Source organism: Orcinus orca, chromosome 7 (assembly GCF_937001465.1).
Source record: "Orcinus orca chromosome 7, mOrcOrc1.1, whole genome shotgun sequence".
NCBI lineage: Eukaryota > Metazoa > Chordata > Mammalia > Artiodactyla > Delphinidae > Orcinus > Orcinus orca.
Window position 1 is genome coordinate 55277089 of NC_064565.1, and position 23529 is coordinate 55300617.

The 23529-nt window shown below is 39.3% G+C and overlaps 1 long non-coding RNA gene across 1 annotated transcript in view; it reads right to left on the reverse strand.

Annotated features, from left to right (window-relative positions):
* LOC125964982 (uncharacterized) overlaps window positions 1–18151 on the reverse strand; it is a 28796-nt gene extending 10645 nt beyond the window's left edge. The window contains exon 1 of the long non-coding RNA XR_007478378.1: window positions 17835–18151. This is a non-coding gene — a long non-coding RNA (uncharacterized LOC125964982). The remainder of the gene's footprint in view (window positions 1–17834) is intronic.
* Between the last annotated feature and the right edge of the window lie 5378 nt (window positions 18152–23529).

Genomic DNA, 23529 nt, shown 5'->3' on the forward strand with positions numbered 1-23529 from the left:
GTTTGTCATATATGGCCTTTATTCTTTTGAGGTAAGTTCCCTCTATGCCTATTTTCTGGAAAGGTTTTATCATAAATGGGTGTTGAATTTTGTGAAAAGCTTTTTCTGCATCTATTGAGATGTTCATATGGTTTTTATCCTTCAATTTTTTATTATGGTGTATCACAATGATTGATTTGCCTATACTGAAGAATACTTGCATTCCTGGGATAAAAGGAATACACTTGATCATGGTGTATGATCCTTTTAATGTGCTACTGGATTCTGTTTGCTAGTATTTTATTGAGGATTTTCACATCTATGTTCATCAGTGGTATTGGCCTGTAGTATTCTTTTTTTGTGACATCTTTGTCTGGTTTTGGTATCAGGGTGATGGTGGCCTCATAGAATGAGTTTGGGAGTGTTCCTCCCTCTGCTATATTTTGGAAGTGTTTGAGAAGGATAGGTGTGAGCTCTTCTCTAAATGTTTGATAGAATTCGCCTGTGAAGCCATCTGGTCCTGGGCTTTTGTTTGTTGGAAGATTTTTAATCACAGTCTCAATTTCAGTGCTTGTGATTTGTCTGTTTATATTTTCTATTTCTTCCTGGTTCAGTCTCAGAAGGTTATGCTTTTCTCAGTATTTGTCCATTTCTTCCAGGTTGTCCATTTTATTAGCATAGAGTTGTTTGTAGTAATCTCTCATGATCCTTTGTATTTCTGCAGTGTCAGTTGTTACTTCTCCTTTTTCATTTCTAATTCTGTTTATTTGAGAGTTTTCACTTTTTTTCTTAGAGTCTGGCTAATGGCTTATCAATTTTGTTTATCTTCTCAAAGAACCAGCTTTAAGTTGTATTGATATTTGTTATTGTTTTCTTCATTTCTTTTTCATTTATTTCTGCTCTAACTTTATGTTTTCTTTCCTTCTGCTAACTTTGGGGTATTTTTTGGTCTTCTTTCTTCAATTGCTTTAGGTGTATGGTTAGGTTGTTTATTTGAGAGTTTTCTTGTTTTTATAGGTAGGATTGTATTGCTATAAACTTCCCTCTTAGAGCTGTTTTGCTGCATCCCATAGGTTTTGTGCTGTCATGTTTTCATTGTAATTTTTTCTAGGTATTTTTTGATTTCCTCTTTGATGTCTTCAGTGATCTCTTGGTTATTTAGTAGCGTATTGTTTAGCCTTCATGTGTTTGTATTTTTTACAGTTTTTTTCCTATAATTGATATCTAGTCTCATAGCACTGTGGTTGGAAAAAATGCTTGATACGATTTCAATTTTCTTAAATTTACCAAGGCTTGATTTGTGACCCAAGATATGATCTATCCTGGAGAATGTTCCACGAGCACTTGAAAAGAAAGTGTATTCTGTTGTTTTTGGATGGAATGTCCTATAAATATCAATTAAGTCCATGTTGTTTAACCTGTCATTTAAAGCTTGTGTTTCCTTATTTAGTTTCATTTTGGTTGATCTGTCCATTGATGAAAGTGGGGTATTAAAGTCCCCTACTATGTTTGTGTAACTGTCAATTTCCCCTTTTATGGCTGTTAGCATTTGCCTTGCGTATTGAGGTGCTCCTATGTTGGATGCATAAATATTTACAATTGTTATATCTTCTTCTTGGAATGATCCCTTGATCATTATGTAGTGTCCTTCTTGGTCTCTTGTAATAGTCTTTACTTTAAATCTATTTTGTCTGATATAAGAATTGCTACTCCAGCTTCCTTTTGATTTCTATTTGCATGGAATATTTTTTTCCATCCCTTCACTTTCAGTCTGTATGTGTCCCTAGGTCTGCAGTGGGTCTCTTGTAGACAGTATATATACAGGTCTTGTTTCTGTAACCATTCAGCTAGTCTATGTCTTTTGGTTGGAGCATTTAATCCATTTACATTTAAGGTAGTTATTGATATGTGTGTTCCTATTACCATTTTCTTAATTTTGAGGGGTTTGTTATTGTAGGTCTTTTCCTTCTCTTGTGTTTCCTGCCTAGAGAAGTTCCTTTAGCATTTGTTGTAAAACTGGTTTCATGGTGCTGAATCCCTTTAGCTTTTGCTTCTCTGTAAAGGCTTCAATTTCTCCATCAAATCTGAATGAGATCCTTTCTGGTAGAGTAATCTTGGTTGTAGGTTTTTCCTTTTAATCATGTCCTTTTAATCACTTTAAACATGTCCTGCCACTCCCTTCTGGCTTGCAGAGTTTCTGCTGAAAGATCTGCTGTTAACCTTATGGGGATTCCCTTGTATGTTATTTGCTTTTAATATTTTTTCTTTGTATTTAATTTTTGATAGTTTGATTAATATGTGTCTTGGCATGTTTCTCCTTGGATTTATCCTCTATGGGACTCTCTGCACTCCTGGACTTGATTTACTATTTCCTTTCCCATGCTAGGGAAGTTTTCAACTATAATCTGTTCAAATATTTTCTCAGCCCCTTTCTTATTCTCTTCTTCTTCTGGGATCCCTAGAATGCGGATGTTGGTGCATTTAATGTTGTCCCAGTGGTCTCTGAGACTGTCCTCAATTCTTTTCATTCTTTTTTCTTTATTCTTCTCTGCAGTAGTTATTTCCACTATTTTATCTTCCAGGTCACTTATCCTTTCTTCTGCCTCAGTTATTCTGTTATTGATTCCTTCTAGAGAATTTTAAATTTCATTTATTGTGTTGTTCATCATTGTTTGTTTGCTCTTTAGTTCTTCTAGGTCCTTGTTAAACATTTCTTTTATTTTCTCCATTCTATTTCAAAGATTTTGGATCATCTTTACTATCATTGTTCTGAATTCTTTTTTAGGTAGACTGCTATTTCCTCTTCATTTGTTTGGTCTGGTGGGTTTTTACCTTGCTCCTTCATCTGCTGCCTATTCCTGTTACTTATTTTGCTTAACTTACTGTGTTTGGGGTCTCCTTTTTGCAGGCTTCAGGTTTGTAATTCCTGCTGTTTTTGGTGTCTTCCCCCAGTGGGTAGGGTTGGTTCAGTGGCTTGTGTAGGCTTCCTGGTGGAGGGGACTGGTGCCTGCGTTCTGGTGGATAAGGCTGGATCTTATCTTTCTGGTGGGCAGGACTGAGCCCAGTGGTGTGTTTTGGGGTGTTTGTGAACTTATTATGATTTTAGGCAGCCTCTCTGCTAATGGGTGTGGTTATGTTCCTGTCTTGCTAGTTGTTTGGCATGGGGTGTCATTGAGTGGAGCTGGGTCTTAGCGTTGAGACAGAGATCTCTGGGAGAGCTCTCACTGATTGATATTACATGGGTTGGGAGGTCTCTGGTGGTCCAATATCCTGAACTCAGCTCTCCCACCTCCAAGGCTCAGGCCTGACATCTGGCCAGAGCACCAAGACCTTATCAACCACATGGCTCTCACCAGACAGAATTCTTCAGTGTTCCTCTCTGAAGCATTCAGAAGTGCTATTAAGAGGTGCATTCTTAGAAAAAAAAATATTCTCCTTAAAACAGACTTTAAGCAATTGAGTATGAGCCAATATTTACTGTAATAAATATGGCAATTTTAGTTATAGTAACACTTGCTGAGTGAGTACCATTTCAAGGCACTCGACTAGATGTTTCTAACTCTATTACATCATATTTTCATGTATTACCCTTGTGATCACCATTTTACAAATGAGGAGAGAGAGATTGATGAGTTTCATGACTTTATCACTGTACAGCTAGATAGGTAGTGAAGATAGATGCTAGCGCAGTTGTGTCTAAATCTAAATTTGGGTACCTCTAAACTATACCACAAAAGTGCTTACAAGCTGTAAAATTTTAAGACAAGTGTAAGCAATTGGTACCTCTGTATGGCTACTTTAGAGATATCCAAAAACCAATGGGCTTACTAGGATAACTTGCTTCGCTGAGTAGCTAACAGGTTGATGTCAGATGGGATTGTCTAGAAATTTTCTTTGTTTAAGTGTTGTCAAAATCAAATATTTTGTAAAATTTTGTAAAATAGAAGGTGAGTAAGCATAGTGGACATTAATTTGGAAGGAGGAGGTGCTGCCTAGCATGGTGACCCTGTACATAGATTTAGGGAATTTGTTACTGTATGAATCATGGTGGGAGACCTCCTGCAATACAAGTGAAAAGGACCAGATAATGACTTTTCCAGGATCTTATGGATCTAGGAAGTGACCACATGACCTTGGCTGAGCCAATCAAAGACATTAGCTCAAGATTTCTAATATGAATTTAATGACACAAAATAAGAGAGGCAGTGGAGAATCCCTATTTGCAAGAGAGTCAGAAGCTTCAACTTTTCAGCAGTTGAGGGAGCAATAGTAGCAATGGAGTCAGTAGCAGAGACTAGAGCTATATTTTTGGTGGTTTTAGCTGAGGTATTATTAATGTCAGCTGGACTGGTTCTGTCATATGATATTGGCTTTGATCTTGGCTGTGACTTAGTTCGCCCCCCCATTACCCCTCCCCCATTTTTTCTGTGGACGCCCAGATTTAAGATTATTAAGAGTTGAGTTTTAATCTATCACGTGATTTCATTCCCCGAGACTGATTTTGTTACTGTCATTAAGTATAATTTGAAGCATTAGTATAATATAGAATCTACATAAAAACTGTAGTTTCAGATCAGAATGGGAAAATAGAGGTTATTAAATAGCTTATACAAGGAAATATGTGGAAATGCTTTTTTCCCCAGCATCTTCACAATTAGGGGGAGTATTCTCTTTCTGTCAGTCATTTAAAATAAAATTGATACCCAATTTTCTATAAAGACTTGGAGTATGACAGAGAGAGTGCAAATTAATTTGGTTTTACTTTTCCTTTACAGGCATTTTGAAGTTTGGGCATTCTCTGCCTTCTAGTTATGCTGATGGTGCGGGTTTTGTGTAGTTTTATTTGTTTTTCTTTTTTTGGACTGTATTCCTTGTGTAGTATATATATGAAGGATCAGAATTAGGCAGTTCCCATTATCCTTGGCTCCATCCACTTATATCCAGATAAAAGTTAGATGGCTCAATGATTCAAATCAAAATAAAATTTATAAAAACACCAAACTATGAAACTTATAAAAGAAATCATAAGTAAACATGTTTATAATAATTTAAAATGGAAGCCCTAGTTTAATAAAGCAAAGTCCTGCCTAGGATGTGAGGAAATAAAGCACTCTAATAAACTTTTTTGGTAGAGTTAAATTCGTACACATTTCTTAGAAGGTAATCTGATACTAGTTCTCTAAATTAAAATGTATATACCTTACCCCTGCAATTTGAGCAACAGGAACTTACTTCATGGGTACATCTCAAACCAATTCACATGCACAAGATTGTTCAGAGTAGTATTTTGATAGCTAAGAATAGAAGCAGCTAACATGTATTTCAAGTACAGCTGCTAAAATATATATATTTTAAAGTATACGCACATAGAATTATTTTGAAAATAGAGACAAGTGTTAACTAGAAAATGATGTGATTCTTAATATCTTTATAAATTAAAAAAATAATAGTTGATTTCTAACTATGTGCATAGATCACAGGTTCTGACAGTGAGGTCTATAACATCTGGATTTTATGATTGACTACCATATCATATAGAGAATATGGAATATGGAGAAGTACCAGTTTAGAGATTATAGGAGGGAGAGATAATGTTTTGTATTTTGGGGATTTGAGGTCCATCTGAAATATCCAAAAGTAAAAATTCAGAGATTAATTGGAAATTTGGATCTGGAGCTTAATAAAGAAAATTAAACTGTATATGTTTGTATATGTTTTATATATACACTTAAATATATGTGTATATATGAGTGTGTGTATATATACATACTATATATGGTTATATAGTTATATGATATATAAATAGCTGAAAAGAATAAAAACGATTATGTGCATTTGCAAAATGTGTGGAATTCTTTATAGACTGATTTCAATGACAGCCTATTGAAAAGGATCTACCTAAAACTTAACCTTTTTGATGGAAAAAAATAGTTTAGAAAGCAAATTATTTTATATATCACTACTAATTAATGTTTTAAATCATATCAGTTAAATATTAACAAGGGATATTATGGTCAAAATAGTAAAAGCACTTTAAAAAATAATATATATTAGGAAACAATGGTAACAATAATCACTGTTCTTCTAGTCTTAAAAGAACAGAAGACAATGTAACAATCTTTAAACTGTTGAAAGAAAAAAAAATGTAAGGCTGGGATTACACATACACCAAAATTACCCTTCAAGAATGAAGGCAAAATATATTTTCAAATGTTTCAGATGGAAATTTAGATCTCTAGGAAGGAATGAAGAGAAAGAGAAATGATAAACATGTAGGAGAGTATAAAAAATATAAAGCATAATTACCCAAAATTGGAAGCAGCCCAGTTGTCCATCCATAGACTAGATAGAAAAATAAAAACTGTGGTATATTTATACAACAGAACACAATCCTGTGATAAAAATGAATGAACTACTGATGCACATAAAAATGAGAGTCCAAAAACATTATGCCAAGTGAAAGAAGCCTTACACCAAAGATTACAAACTACATGATCCATTTCATATGAAATGCTAGAACAGACAAAATTAATTTCTAGGAGTGAAGTAGGAACTGACTGGGAGATTGGAGGAATGATGGAACTTTCTCAGGTGACAGTAATGTTCAACATCCTGAGGGTTTGGAGCACACAGGTATATATGTTTGTCAAAACTGATAAAATGATACCTTTAAGTTTTGTGGATTTTACTTGGCTTTACCTTTAAAAAGCCCATAAACAAATACTGAATTCTAGTTAACTATATGAACTATTAAGTGTTTATGGGTGAGGCCTAATGGTATTTGCAACTTATTTTGAAAGGCATCAAAAAATAAGAAGAATTAATTGATGGTTTGAGTAATGCATAGACAGACATGTGATAAAGTAAATATTATAAAATTACAAGTGAAGATTCTAGGTGTTGAATGTATGGGTGTCTATTGTACAGTTCTGTCAATTTTTCTACATGTTTGAAATATTTTATAATAAATATTTGAAAAAAAAGTTTGGTTTTGGAGCTCTTGTCTGGATTCAAATCTGGGCTTTAGAACTTTGTAACTGTGACCTTGAGCAAGGCACTTAACCTCTCCATGCCTCATTTTCCTCAACTGTAAAATGGGAATAATAAGAGTACTTACTTCATAGGGTAATATGAGCACTGAATGAGTTAATAAATATAAAGCACCTAGAACAGTGCTTGCCAGGTATTACACACTCAGTAAGTACTAGTTGTTATTTTTAATCCTTTAAAGCATAATACTTTTTTGTTTAACAATCTTTTTAATTAAAATTACTGCCTTATTTCTCGGAATTTATAACGGGAATATGCAAAATATAATTTAATTTCTTACTGATAAATCAAAGTAATAGTAGTATTCAATTACAATAATCAGCTGCAATACTGTGACATACTTAAATAATTTTTTTTTTTTTTTTTTTTTTTTGCGGTACGCGGGCCTCTCACTGTTGTGGCCTCCCCCAGACAAGCAGGCTCCGGATGCGCAGGCTCAGAGGCCATGGCTCAAGGGCCCAGCCGCTCCGCAGCATGTGGGATCTTCCCGGACCGGAGTGTGAACCCGTGTCCCCTGCATCTGCAGGCGGACTCAACCACTGCGCCACCAGGGAAGCCCCTTAAATAATTTTTAAAACTCAAAGAGTTCTGCTTTTTACATTTTCTTCTGCTTTATTTATTTGTGTCTCATTTATCATCAGACTTTTGTTTTTGTTTTTTTGCGGTACGCGGGCCTCTCACTGTTGTGGCCTCTCCCGTTGCGGAGCACAGGCTCCGGACGCGCAGGCTCAGCGGTCATGGCTCACGGGCCCAGCCGCTCCGCGGCATGTGGGGTCTTCCCGGACCGGGGCACGAACCCGTGTCCCCTGCATCGGCAGGCGGACTCTCAACCACTGCGCCACCAGGGAAGCCCCAGACTTTTATTTATTTATTTATTTTCCACTATCTAAAACAGGATAGTTTATTGAAATTGAATAATATTAAAATCATTACTGCAATAATTACAGTGAAACCCACCTTTGCATTGCCTCAATTTTGTCCCACACATCCACCTTGATTCCCAGGAAAAAAAAAATTTTACATGTACCCAGTATATTGATTCCTTATAATTTACAATGTCATATCAGAGATACTTGGTAAGGACTGCAGTGATTGCCATGAAACTTGCTGAGAAGAGCATGCAGAGGCCTGATGCTTTGAGAAAATGCCTGGCATAGTTTTCTCATGGGCACAGGAGTCCTGGACAGGCATTGCAGGACCCAGGGACCTTCTGAGCCAAAGTGCAAGTTCATTCCACAAAGGGATCTATAAGGAGTTCCCCCCTTGAGAAGCTTTTGTTGATTGTCACATTTGTAAAATGTCCATGGTATCATCAGATTTTTAGATTTTATTTTTACTGCTTTCAAGTTTCTTGCTTCTATCTGCTTCTTCTTCTAACAACTGCCTCTAACTTGCTAAGTGTAAACACCATAATAATAGGCCATGAGTGGCAGTCCAAGACCTTCAATGAAAAAAAATAATCAACCATTATTTTCTTGTCCTGAGATATATCTTAAAGGGTTGAGATTGATGAATAATGACTCCCGGGTTAATAGGCAGAATGTACTTCTCTTAGATTCCAAGATTCCTGTCAGGTTTAGAAGAAGCTGATGATATTTCTTTATATTATAAGTATAATCCAAAACAAGTCACATTTATCACCTGACCATTTAAAGTCCCACAGGTAGAAATATTTCTACGTGGGAGGATTGATTGAAAGGCAGCTATCGGGACAGATCAAACATCTGATGAAAATAGCCATCGTACTCCTGTGGGTATATAAGTTCTAGCCTCCAAAAACTGGCTCAGGCTTCACTCCATTTACTACATAACTAATATATATTCTTGGATTCTTCTTGTATTTGCATCTCTTTACTCCAGTGTGCTAACATTTTCTTTATTCCAACTCTTTTTCTTGCCCCTGAGATTGCTTTACTCTTTCTGACTTAAATGACTTTTGATTTTGGGCTCTTGTCTTTACATTTTCTGCAATTGTATTCTGCCCAGGGTTTAGCCAGTTTTGGCTAACGCTCCTCACTATGTGTGACTAACTTAGGATTGACCTACTTCGGGTCCCAGTTCTGGACTTTCTGGTGGCTTCAGATTTCCTGATTGCTCAACTCTATCCTTCCTGAGATGTCCTAACCCATCTGAGACCCCTTGGAACACATTACTGGAATATGCTATCTTGCAGAAAGTGGTTATAAAATAAGTGAGTTTCTCAAAAATATATTTATAATCATATACACTTATTTTTATTTATAATTCTATATTTTAGCATTTTAATTTCAGATATATTTTTAAAATATATATAAATATTGCAGTTTGATATATAATATAGGGCAATAAGTTTAACCATGGTTTTTGCTTTTGACATTCATTTATTTAGCAATCATTTGTGGAGCATATATTAAGTGTCAAGCACTGTGCTAGGTATCAGTGCTGGAAATAGTAATAAAACATAGTCACTGGATTTAAGGACAATGGGAGACAGACTTGTAAACAAATAAGAACCAAGTTATCTTGGTCATCTCTGAAAATTATTAAGTTTCAAGATCAACAGAGACTGAAATTAAAATCATTTCCAACACTGGTGGGCCTGGATTCTACAGTGTTAGATTTTCCCTCCTCTTCTTGAGGGAGGGAGCAGTCAGGACATTAAGATTCAGAATGACACGGTCAACATACACAATAGGATTAGAAGATCATAACCAGTGTCAGATAACAGAGTCTATCTGCATCTGATTGCAAATTTTCTAAGAACAATGAACAGGAAGCTTAGTGGCAGTTGAAATATTAGGAAGGGATGCAGATCACTGGGGATAGGATCCCAATGAGGGTCTCCCACCTGACTAACAAATGCCGCTATGACAGTGATAAAGACAGTAGAAAGCCAGGTTGCCAGGAACACAAAAGGTAAAGCTGATTCTGCCTTAAATAGTCCTACTTGAATCTTCTAAGACAACAAATATGTTGATTCCCTACTGGTGAGTCTGGGAAAGTGGTCTAACTCAACATTCCAAACCTCTCAATGTTCTCAGTTTCTCTAGATGTTCTCAAAACTTCTACTGCTTTGTGAAATTGGCCTCTAGGATTTCTGAATTATCCCTGTTACTCTGAAAAAAATGAACAAGTTTTAAGGGAGCCAGGATCTTCCTAGAATTGTATTTCTCATGAACCCAAGAATCTGTCAGATCTTTGGCCAAAAATTTCTGGCCAGTGGCCTCATTTTGGGTTAACAAGTGAAAGAAAAGTACTCTTTGCTACTTCCCATAGGAATGCAAAGGGGCTCTGTCACGCAACGAGATTCTACAAGTTATCTTCAGTCCTAATGTCCTTGATGCAACTGGTTCCCCTGAGATGTAAGACCTGATCTCAACATCTGTTTAAAAAATCCAGAACTGGAACTATACCTTGGAGCTCTTGGGGACCATTCACAAAGAGGTGACCTCCTTAAGCATCCTCTTAATCTGCAGAGAGACTGTGAGTTTTCTCAGACCTTCACTGTTGCCCAGCTTCTGAGCAGTGGAGCTAAGCTCATAGAACCACAAACCATTTCCTAAATCTTCAGTCAGATGGAAGAGCTCTGAACCAGTTGTCATAAAAGACCAACCATTAGCACCTACTCTGGCTCTGGGTTAGCTTGAGATGGGCACAAAACCTTCGACATTGTACTAGACCTTGGGCAGCTGACTAGATGTGATAGCGTCAAATCTGCAGTTTATGAATCCTGGGGCCTCTGAGAGGAGGGAGAAGGGAAGAGGGTGTGGCCCCCTGATCAATATCCTGGTACTGAGAGTTGTAGGGAAAGACAACCCTCTCAGTACACCTGATTTGAATTATACCAGCTCTTGACTGCATATTAGAAATCTCCTGGCACTAATGTTGAATATCTAGGAGTCAGCAGCCCAACCCAGACAGACAATTTCAGAGTATCTTGGGCTGGGGTCCCTTGGGATAAATCTAATGCAGCCTGCTAGACAGAAAGATTCCTTTGGCTGATAGCCATGTTTCATTCAACCACCTTCAAAAAGCAAGCAGAGACATCATTACATTTTCTTTCGTTGTTTCTCTTATCTGATATCCTAAGTATGAGAGACGAAGCTTATACCAGAATTGCAAATACTCGCTTTAGAATATCACTTCTCCAAAAGATCACATTCTTTTCACCTCTCTGGGCACCTTATCTCCCTCAGCTCTACAATTTTCCTTATTCCGTGGGTGCCTTGACCTTACCAGATGTTGCCATTCTGCCACAGAGGTTCTGGTGCAAAACAGGTCTAAAGTTTGAAATGAAAAATGCAACTGGGATATCCACCTTATCCTGTTGCTCCCAGTTCCCTCAAGATAATGAATCTAGCTTTTTCCTTCCACTCTTTCCTTTTGTTTCCAACCCACTCAATCTCATAGTTAAGTAGCATGACCATAAGTCACAGCATTCTGGGGGACAGTTTGGGTTTATGCCTGTTGCTGCGAATTAATTATTAACGGCATTCTCTTTCCTTTTCAAAAACCTCTGTGTTAGATGATGAATGACAGCCACTCAATCAGTGGGCCAGTGCTCGGCCTCTCTGTAGTTTAGTTTCTGGGAAGAGGCTGTGTGTATAGATAGCATTCTCTATCAGCAACTGCAGCTGTATTTCTTAGAGATGACGAAGGTCAGGGAAGAAAGGGGATGCCGGAAGTCGATGTTTTTCCTCTCCCTCTTTCTCCCATTCCTTATTGCTTCCCTTGCCCCTCAGTTTGATTCCCAGAGCACAGCCTGCCAGTAATGCAGTCAAACTGTGCAGATAGATTCTGCACATGTAGGAGGTGACTGCCCAGAGCAGTCACCACCTTCTCACTTTCATTTTTCGCACCTTAGGGAATTAAAACTACAGCATCTAAATAATCAACCTATATGCATTCTGGGAAGCTGGAGTTGATCTTAGATGTGAGAAACAGATGCTAGTGTAGCTTTGCCAAAGAGAATTATGAAATGTTCACTAATTATAACAGATAATAAATATTTATTCTCTTAATACATTTACCAAAAGGTTTGGGGTAGTATACAAAGGTGTAGGCCATAAAGCAAGATAATATAAGTTAAGAAAAATGAAGCAAAAATTAGGACAGTAGATCCATAGAGTAAGGATAACTTAGCAAATGTCAATTTCACTCTGACAGGAAATAGGAAATAAAGGGTAAAATGACTTCTTACTTAGTTTCCAAGCTATTTTGAAACAATTATGCTCTCTATCGGACATGGACAATGCAACAAGCCTCTTGTACCAATTACATTCAGATAATTGCAAAAAAAAAAAAAAAGTAATGATAGTAATAACAAGGCTGATAAACATTTGGAGACTAGAAGGTACTGGATGCATAACTGACAGAGACAGAGCTAATGTGATGATTTACTGGAATCTATATTGTTGAGAATGTAGGAACCATACTGCTTTAGTGAAGTAACCAATTTAGATTATATTTTTGTTCATTGGAGCCTCTTGACTGCACTACATAGATATATTATGGCTTATATTTCATCTTATCCAATTCTGTAACGACTCACAGCTAAATTCTCTGATGCAAAGCCTTTTCACCAAGAGTTCTCTATAATTTTTTCTTCTCCAGGGTTTAGAACTCAAATGATATTTGATGTATTGCTTTCTTCTTATGAAGGATACAAAAATATTATCATTTTCTTTTAGGACGCATAAGGAAAGATGTCTCATGAAATTTTGAAAGATATAAATAAGATTAAAACAACCAATAATCTTAACAGTAAATCTCTAGAGACATACTTCAGACTCTTCTCAATGGATGCAGTCTTTGGCAGGCTAGGATATGGAAGTAATGGGCCCTCTCTCATAGTTCAGGAAAGAGTGTAAATAAGTGCATTTTTTCTGAAGGACTGCTTGGCAATACTTCCTAAAATAAAGTTGCATGAACTCTTTCACCCTGCAATTAAACTGCCCTATGAATATTTTGCTAAAGTTTGAGTTCTGTGTTCATATGGAATGATTCTCCAAATAAATTATTTAGTGAAAAACAAAATGTTGAGAACAGCTTGCATTGCATTCAAAGAGCGGCTTTGAATAAAATGTTTTATGAGGATTATACACACAGTGGCCTATATGCTAGCACATGCATGGCGTTTTCCCTCTGAAAGGAAGTAAACTGCTATATCTAGACAGAGGGACTGAAAAGGTGTCAGAGGACTCTGTTGCTTTCTGGTTAGTATTTCTATACTACTTGAACATAATTTACCATGTATCTGTATTACTAAAATCCAAAAATAGAAAATTTACATACTGAAGGCTTGGGAATAAAGGACAGATTGACCAGAATAATGCCAATCCACCTGGAATTTTGCAGTGTCTGTTCCCCTTGACTTCAACCTACCTGGTTTTCTGCTTCTGGATTATTTTTTCACTTCAACTGCTTACTTCCTGTTTAGCTTTGATTATCTGACTCCTACACTTTTACTTCTCTCTGGTATACAGTTTACCTCACCTGGCTTAATTGACTTTTTCTCCTTTGTCCCTGGACCTGGATTCTGCCTGCAGCTGTGTTCTGCAACCAGGTCAGCCAATTTTGGCTTCTATATATCCACTGAATTCTGGACTCAACTCCCTCACTGTGACAATTTCAGCCAACATGTTCCTAGAATATGTCATTCTGCAGAAGAAAACTGTAAATTAATAATTTTCTCAAAAACATAAGTATGCATTGCCATTTTACTTTGATTTTATTCCTTAATAATTTTTTTATTCCAGGCATTCTTCTATATTCAAAAACTCAGAAAGTAGCCTTCGAAATAAACAAGTATCAGCAAAAATCCAAAGGGACAGGTGCTATCTCTCCCCAAGTAAAAAGTTATCCTTTGAGAACTGAACTCCCCCCAAATCTGGTAAACTCAAATTCTAGTGATGGTTCATTAACATAATCAGGATCTGAGGTCTTTGTGTCATATTTCTAGGGGGGAGGAGTTCATGTCACACATTCAGAGTAGTACGACTTATACTGAGGAGAAGAAATCTGGACAAGAGTGTCACGTGACAAAGTCTTAACACCTGGTCTCTTTTCACATTCATTTCGAAGAATGAGCCCAAGGAAAGGTCAGTTCATGTTTGAATGCTTTGACAAGATGCAGGATGGTAAGTGTCTATGGGAGATGGAGTCTCACTAGGGTGAACCATTATGACTGGCAATGGAGGCAGAGAAGGCTTCTAGAACATGAAGGAAAGTTGCCTGGGTTTTAAGTATGCCCACTTGAGCTTCCCTATGGCAACCTCATGGTTCACAAGCAGGGTCCCTTGTTTCTATGGATATGATAATAACTTCCAAGCTGTGCCTGTCCAGCCCACCAAAATAAGCATGTTGGGGAAAGGCCAGAATCTTTCCAGAACTAACTATTCTTGTGACCCAAGTCAGTCAGACCCTAGACCAGAGGAATCTGGCCAGGAGCCATTTAAGAGCTCAAGACGGAGGAATGTATTCTTGCCTCTGCTAGAGTAACACAAAAGGGAGCTTGTTATGCATGTAACTTCTATACTCATCAGCAATCCTGAGACCTTCTGGCCTATGGCTTTAGACGACACTGAATCTGTGGAATGCTAAATTTAAAAAAAATTCCAGGACTGGCATATTCACTGGAACCCTAGATGCCTCTTAGAATTGGCTATTTACCTCTGCTCCCGATCATCTAAATAGTTGGTCTGTTTTTCCAGGATCTACTTGTACCACCCCCAAAACTACTCTAGCTTTTCAAATGTGGAACTAAATACACAGACACCAGGTTTTTCTCAAATTGGAGAGTAAGAGCAACTAGAGAGGAGCCTTTAAACATATTAGGGTGAGGCAGGATATGGACCAGTGCCAAAATTATAGCCTATAATTAGGTTCTTAGACCATGCAGCCTCTGGGAGAACTCAGAGAATGAGAAGCTGGTGGATGGGAAGCCTCACTCTGGCATTTAAAGCAGAAGGGAAGGAATATTCCATTCAACACTATATATTCAACCAGGGACTATGGCCCTCAAATCAGCATCCTTTTACGTTCCAGTTTAAAACCAAGTGCCCTGGACTAATCTCTGACTTTTAAAATCAGAATTTCCTTGGGTGGGGCTTCAACATTTTCATCAAGCTCCTGTTTGATGCTGATACAGTCAGTCTGGCACCTGGCTGTCACCACAATCAAAACTGTCAACAAAGTTGGCTATCCTCAGTCAGCAAAAGCTGAGTCAATCCAGTCAGAAGTGCTGTGTATACAACAGGGATATCTGTTAGCCAGACACGGGGGTTCCCCTATCAGCATAGCGCATGACCAGAATAAGCCTGGTTTATAAATAACAATAAATGAACAAACACATGGAAATCATGATCCCAGCTGGGCAAAGAGATACAGACGAGCTAAAGAAACATCCCTAGAAGCTCTCCAATGAAAACTTTCTCTTCAGCCTTAAAGGTTTCCTTTTTCAGTGTTGCAGAGGTGAGACCTTGCTTGCATGGCCTTGGTTAGCCCACATTAATAGAAGAGAAGGGGACCAACTCAGGGAAAAATGAGATCTGTCCATACAAGTTAGGGTCATATGATGGTGGGTGACTGTGCATTGCTGATAGCTAGTCAGGGTGGGCAGAGTTTACAGATGTCCTCTTACAATGGACCAGTCACAATATGGGTTAGTAGAAATAATGGGACCAGACTTCCAGGTATCAAGACTGTCTCTTTTATGCTAATGCCTCTACCATAAGCTTTCAAGAAAGAGTCTATGGTGGTAAGTTTAGGGTTGTGGGTCAGTCTCTGAATACCCCAGTTGTGTTACAGATACTGTCATAATGAGATCTAGGCCTGGGGCATATTGGGATACTTCTTCCCTAAGTGAGGGATTGAGCACAATACTGTTGTTTCCATTTTCAGTGTGCTTTAGACCTGTATTCATCCTACCTGTGCAAAATTAGTGGGAGTGTAAATCAACCACCCTCCCAGAGCCTTTCCCACAGGAGGCTGTGAGACAGAATGCCCAGTTCCTAGGTGCTTAGCTCTTCGGCCCCCTCTGCAGTAGAGACTGACACACAGCAACATGTGTATCATGTCCTTTGGAATCTGTTGGTTCCTTTTCCTGAGCCTACATCCAATTTTAGGTTCTTCTCTTATTGCTTTATATACATTAATGGTAAAAAGGGAGCTCACAGTACCTGTCCTCTCAGTGCAGAATTTTAATAAATCCCAGAAGACAAGAGTAGCATATTTATGCCTAAACTTTGATTTCTCCTATGTTAATTAGTGGATCAAATAAATTCAGCAATATCCAATATACTGATGGTTTCATCCCAAGGAAGTAAGAGCATATACCTAAAACAAAATTTAAAACTAAAAAGAGAAAGAGAGTAAAGTATATTTTGAGAATATTCAAAAGGTTTAAATATGAATTGTTAACCAAAGTACACAATTTTGTGAGGATGGAGGCTCACAGGTTAGAATATACTTTAAATTGTACTGGTGGCAGTAGATCATGACATGGATTTGAATTTCACTTCCTCTAGTGCATTCTAGTGAGGTCTGTCAAAACCTCTTTTATTCTTATAATGAAGTGGACTTTAAATGAGAGCTAGAGAGTGAAGTGGATAAATATACAGAACAATTCCTTATATAAGCAATAGTTACACATGGTATTACCTTTACAAAACCCTTCATGTAATCTCTGTCATTTGGTCCTTGTCAGGATCTGTAAGTTTTTTATGTCATTTACAGATAAGAAAAATAAAGCTTAATCCAAAGTTCAATAACTGCAATTTCACAAAAACAGAAATCATTTTATCATATAAAATTCAAAGTTTTCTTCATTGGAATTCCAGCTCATCATTGATTAGCCAGGTACCATCATCAAATTATTCCTCGTGGGCCTTATCTTCTTTACTTGTATAACTAGAGGCTGGATTATAGAAACTTTAATTAGGGCTGGTTATAGCAGGTATGGTGCTCAGGACTCTGTTTATCATAGGGCCCAGTTTCCTTATATCTTGCTATAGAGTACCCAATAGCCAGGAAAAAAATATCCACAAAAAGCACCACCCAAACTCCTCATTTCAAGAGATTTTTCTGGCCAGTATCCAAACTTAACTCCATCATTTCCATTAATGAAAGGAACCCATCAGTGTGTCATTCCACATGTGTTCATCATTTGTCCTTCTTAGACCGATATCCTGAGTATTGGAAGCAACATAAACCTACAGTCAAAATGATCACATCATCAACACTTTTAAAAGAAAACCTTCAGAAGGTATGCATATTACAGAACTAAACAATGGAAAAACAAAAACAAAAACCTGTTGATCCAAACAATACCAAAATGCCCAACTGTTTAAACTGGCACACTATTTCCCATCACATCTGTGCCGCTAATTTTATCTGTTGATTCTTACATGAAAAGCATCAATCTTGAAATCACTAAGTTACTTGGCGTAGAAGATAAGATTCCTTAGAAGAAGTATACTCCATCTTGCATAAGCTTTTATTCCTTCTGTTCTATCATTGTGTCATGTAACCTAAAAGTCATTGCCATATAGAGTTTTTAGAAATTTTACACTAACAGAGCATCTTGCTTTCATAAGCTTACCTGGTGGGATGAGAAAACTGACCACACATACATACAGTGCAGAGCAAACATTCACAGACAGTTGCTGCTCTTGAAGTAGCTCTCTTAATTCAAGTCCAGAATCTCCTACTGGGGACCCTAAGGGTGTGTATGGGGTGAGGCAGGCAGGGTGGGTGGGAAAGGCTGGCAGCAGGTGACAGCTATCACCATCCCAGGACTGGGCACTCAGCAAGAAAAAGGCACTTACTTGCTACCATGTGACGGGTCTCCACCAGCACCTAAAGGGAAGCTGGGCTTCCTTGCAGCCCCTTTCTCCTCCTGGGCTTCTCTTTCCTCCAGGATCTCTGGTTTCCTGAGCTCTGGTTGCTCAGCAGGTGTTGCTAGGCTGGCGTCGGCCCTCACCAGCGGATGCCACCCAGGCCACGACAGCTCAGCAGTAAACGGACCCCACCGAATTGTCGGCTGGAAAGAGTTTCTGGGGCGGCTGCTCAGCCGCTGACCCAAACACCCCTCCTGCCCAGGTGCGCAGTGGAGCTCCGCCCGCCGCCTGGAAGCTATTTCTGAGTCCTTCTCACTCCTCCCTCCCCTCTCCCAGCCACGCCACCCTGTCCCCCGCCCTCCTCCCCAGGATGGTGCGCGACTTCGGCCTCCAGACCGGGCGTGGGCGGGGTGATGTTGACAGAGACAGCGGCGGCTGCGGTGTCCCCTCTATTAGCTGCCTGGGAAGGGAGGGGGCGAGAGGAGCGGGATGGGGGAGGAGGGGAGCGGGGAGAGGACTGCAGGAGCGGGAAGGAATGGAGAATAGAGGAAGAGCGGGATGCAGATGGGATGCAGCTGGGGGTGGGGGAAGAGTCGTAAACAGGAGGGACAGGAGCGAGAGAGGAAGAGAAGAAGGCAGCAAACTCAGGTCTTTAGGTCTAGGAGCTCGCTCTCCCTCCTTGCCTAGTTGCCCCCATGGAGGCCGTGAGAGGCAATTATTAGCCTGCAGCATTCAAATCTGGACAGTGCTGTAGGTGCGTGTGTGTGGGTGTGTGTGTGGGGGTGGGGGTGCAGATGTTTAGGAAAGAATGGATTGGAGCCACTATACCTTCTCACTCGGGATTTCTTTCCCACTCTGGCGATTTGAGACACAAAGACAGAGGAACAGTTATGCATATCTTGGAAAACTAGTGCACGACAGGGTGGTTTGGGGGTGAAAGAAGGAAGTGTTTGACCTTCTTTCCCAAAGGGAGTTTGGAAAATTTTGTTACATCATAGAACATTCATTTTATAACCCGATTCTGTTCAGAAATAAGGATCCCTGGGCTTCCCTGATGGCGCAGTGGTTGAGAGTCCGCCTGCCGATGCAGGGGACACGGACGGGTTCGTGCCCCGGTCCGGGAAGATTCCACATGCCGCGGAGCGGCTGGGCCCGTGAGCCATGGCTGCTGAGCCTGCGCGTCCGGAGCCTGTGCTCCGCAACGGGAGAGACCACAACAGTGAGAGGCCCGCGCACCGCAAAAAAAAAAAAAAAGGATCCCTACAACACATGTCAGAAAGACAATAAAAATGAGGAAAAGGGAAAAGAAATCATGTATATTTATAAAAGGCTCAAATTTTACATTCCAAGGCATCGGACAGAAGAATAAAGTAGAACTAAGCTAACATTAGTTCTGTGCAAACCATGTCAGAAACAGCATGTTTCATCCATGATTCACAGAAAAGGTCTTGTTACATGTATTTTGTTTGTTTGTTTAAATCATAACATTTGTTATGAAAATTTTCAAACATATACAAAAATACAAAGAAACTATAATAAACTCCTATGTACTCATCACTCAGCCTCAACTATTGTCAACATGTAGCCAATTTTATTTTGTCTATACCCACCCTCTCACCTTGGGTTAATTTAAAACTAGTTCAGATATCATATCATTTTATCCAAAAAAAAAATCAGCATATATGTCTCTGAATGATAAGAACTTCTAAAAAATACAACCCAATTCAATTATCATACCTAAAAATTAATAATCTTTATTTTGTAGTCAAACATCAACTTGATCTATTTTTTTTAATAAATTTATTTATTTATTTTTATTTTTGGCTGTGCTGTGTCTTCATTGCTGTGCACGGGCTTTCTCTAGTTGCGGCGAGCGGGGGCTACTCTTTGTTGTGGTGCACGGGCTTCTCATTGTGGTGGCTTCTCTTTGTTGCAGAGCATGGGCTCTAGGCGCACAGGCTGTGGCACGCAGGCTCAGTAGTTGTGGCTCACAGGCTCTAGAGAGCAGGCTCAGTAGCTGTGGCGCACGGGCTTAGTTACTCCGCAGCATGTGGGATCTTCCCAGACCAGGGCTCGAACCTGTGTCCCCTGCATTGGCAAGCAGACTCTTAACTACTGCGCTACCAGAGAAGCCCCTCCTTGATCTATTTTTAATAGACAATGTGTGGATTTCCAGCTTCTCTTGCTCACACTTTGAGGTAACCCTACAAGTGGATTGTCTATTGCATTGGACTTTTCTTGGAGCATTCCTTCATACCCAGTAAAATTCTATGCATCTTTCTGTACAAACATAATAGAAATAACATAATATAAAGTTAACAAACTTAAAAATATCAAATATTTTAAAGTTTAAATAAGATATCTGACATAAATAAAGAGAAATTCTGCTTTGTATAATGAACAACTATAACAGGCAACTAATCCCAAGACATTGTGCAAACCAAAAATAGAAACAAGTGGTAAATGGAAGGGAAACCAATGATATTGGATTTACCTTCTGAGTTGGACAATAATTTTTTGTTGTTTTTATTCTGGAGCAAATATTTTGTCACTACTATTAGATAATATTACTAAATTAATCTGACAAATTTTAGCAATTATTATGATCCTAATAAGAGCTTATGAGACCCTTTTGGGTTGCCCGGCTGGGGAAGTGTGTGGGTAGGAGGGGTCACTTGCTGTTTGTTTTCCACGCTTCTGCCTTAAGAACCTTATAATCATATATTTTAAGCTGTGTTTCCTAAGTATGTACCCAGGAGGCAGAAGCTCTAGACCTGCTTGCGCTACCTCGTCAAGAGAAACCTTTTCAATCACACTACACTTGAACCAGATAAGCCCCTGGAGGAATTATTTCCCTTGCAGCCTGCTTAAGTAGAGGTTGTTTATTTCTAACCTCAAATATATCAGTGTCAGGTGTGTGGACGGGTCTGGTGTTTTGATTCTGACTCCATATCACCACATCCGAGGTCAGTAAAACCTTAAAATAATTCTCCCAAAATACAAACAAATCAAAACATACCTTCCTTTGAACGTATGTCCACTAGCTGTATCATCCTTTCCTTCTACTGGTCTAGCATTCATCTTCTGACTTTATAAATATTCTTATTTATTAAGGATTTATTTTCTGGTCGACAGTCTTCCCTTCCATCTGGACTCTTACAACTTTCTACTTTCTACTCTTAACAACTTTCTCATCCATTTGGATACTGATAAGCATTTCAGTAGTCTAGTTTCTACTTTCCTCCCTAATAGATGATTTTTTTCCACTCTACCTCAGCTGCTAATTCCCACACTCACATTTTGAATCTTGTCATAGCTAGCAACTGCTTGTTTTTCTCTGTAACGCTTATCTGACCTGCTAAACGTCAGTTGTTCTTTTTTTTTTTTTCTGTCTTGTACCACCAGAATGCATGCTACATGACAAGGGAGACTTGTTTATCCCCTGTTATAAGGTGCTTAGAACAGAGGTTGTAATATATTAGGTACCCAGTAAATTTGTTAAAGGAATGAACACCAAGCATGCCCCCAGTCCACTGTGTGCTTCTTGGAAGAATGTGGTGATTCACCATAGAAACGGATCATAGGGGGCTTCCCTGGTAGCGCAGTGGTTGAGAATCTGCCTGTTAATGCAGGGGACACGGGTTCGAGCCCTGGTCTGGGAGGATCCCACATGCCGCGGAGCAACTAGGCCCGTGAGCCACAACTACTGAGCCTGCGCGTCTGGAGCCTGTGCTCCACAACAAGAGAGGCCACAATAGTGAGGCTCGCACACTGCGATGAAGAGTGGACCCCGCTTGCAACAACTAGAGAAAGCCCTCGCACAGAAACGAAGACCCAACACAGCAAAAATAAATAAATAAATAAATTAACTCCTACCCCCAACATCTTCTAAAAAAAAAAGAAACAGATCATAGGGCACATGTAATATGAAGAACATGAAAATTGTTTGTTGATCTGCTTTTATTCTGCTTCATCTATGATACTTATATACTTTAATGCTTCTGTATACACAGATGTGAAAATTTCCTCTGGCTGCAGAATCTTGATACAAAGCACAGGTCTGTCTGAAAAGAAGTGGTACAAATAAGAAAGTCCAATTTTGTCTATGGGGAATGCCAAGGCACTCAGCGAAATAAAACACTCAGCATTAAAACAAAACAAGAAACAACCAAAAAACTATAACCTTATTCTACAATACTAAGAAATAGACATTGGTGTGGGATTGTTGTCAAAATCCAGGCCTAGATATATATATATATATATATATATATATATATATATTTTTTTTTTTGGTGGTACGCGGGCCTGTCACTGTTGTGGCCTCTCCCGTTGCGGAGCACAGGCTCCGGACGCGCAGGCTCAGCGGCCATGGCTCACGGGCCTAGCCACTCCGCGGCATGTGGGATCTTCCCGGACCGGGGCACGAACCCGTGTCCCCTGCATTGGCAGGCGGACTCTCAATCACTGCGCCACCAGGGAAGCCCAATATATATATATATTTTTTTGCGGTACGCGGGCCTCTCACTGTTGTGGCCTTTCCCGTTGTGAAGCACAGGCTCCGGACGCGCAGGCTCAGCGGCCATGGCTCACGGGCCTAGCCACTCCGCGGCATGTGGGATCTTCCCGGACCGGGGCACGAACCCATGTCCCCTGCATCGGCAGGCGGACTCTCAACCACTGCGCCACCAGGGAAGCCCCAGGCCTAGATATTTTTCAGGATGAATATAAAATAAAATGTATTGTAGAAACATGTTTCTGAATCACTTGAATTTTATGATTTTTTAGACTTCATATTGGGACGTCCTTGGTGGTGCAGTGGTTGAGAATCCACCTGCTAATGCAGGGGACACAGGTTCGAGCCCTCGTCCAGGAAGATACCACATGCTGTGGAGGAACTAAGCCCGTGTGCCACAACTACTGAGCCTGCACTCTGGAGCCCGCAAGCCACAACTACTGAGCCCGCGTGCCACAACTACTGAAGTCCGTGCACCTAGAGCCCATGTTCTGCAACAAGAGAAGCCACTGCAGTGAAAAGTCCGCACAACGCAACAAAGAGTAGCCCCTGCTCGCTCCAACTAGAGAGAGCCCACGCACAGCAACGAAGACCCAACACAGCCAAAACTAAATAAATAAATTAATTTTAAAAAAAGAGTAAATCCTAAGAGTTCTCATCTTTTAAAAAATTTTTTTAAAAGACCATAACTTCTTTAGCAAATGCTAGTTAACTTTCCACATGTCATGTATAATATCACAGGCAAATTCTTATGATCCTTTTTGTCTTAGTCAGTTAGGGCTGCTAACTGGTAGCTTATAAATAACAGAAACTTGGTGGCTTATAAATAACAGAAAATTATTTCTCACAATTTTGGCGGCTGGAAGGTGACAGCGTAGTCAGGTTGGATTGCAGATTGCAGGTTTATCATTGTATCTTCCCATGGTGAAGAACTGAGAGAAGAAGAAAAGTCTCTTATGATTCTTATAAAGTCACTAAACCCATTCATGAGGGTTCCACCCTTATGACCTCATCTAATCCTAATCACTTCCCAAAGGCCCTGTCTCCTAATGCTATCACATTGGGGAGTAGGGTTTCAACATATGATTTTTTTTTTTTTTGGAGGAGGACACGAACATTCCATCAATAATACTTTCTTTGCAGTTTTTATCATCCTCACCTACCTACATC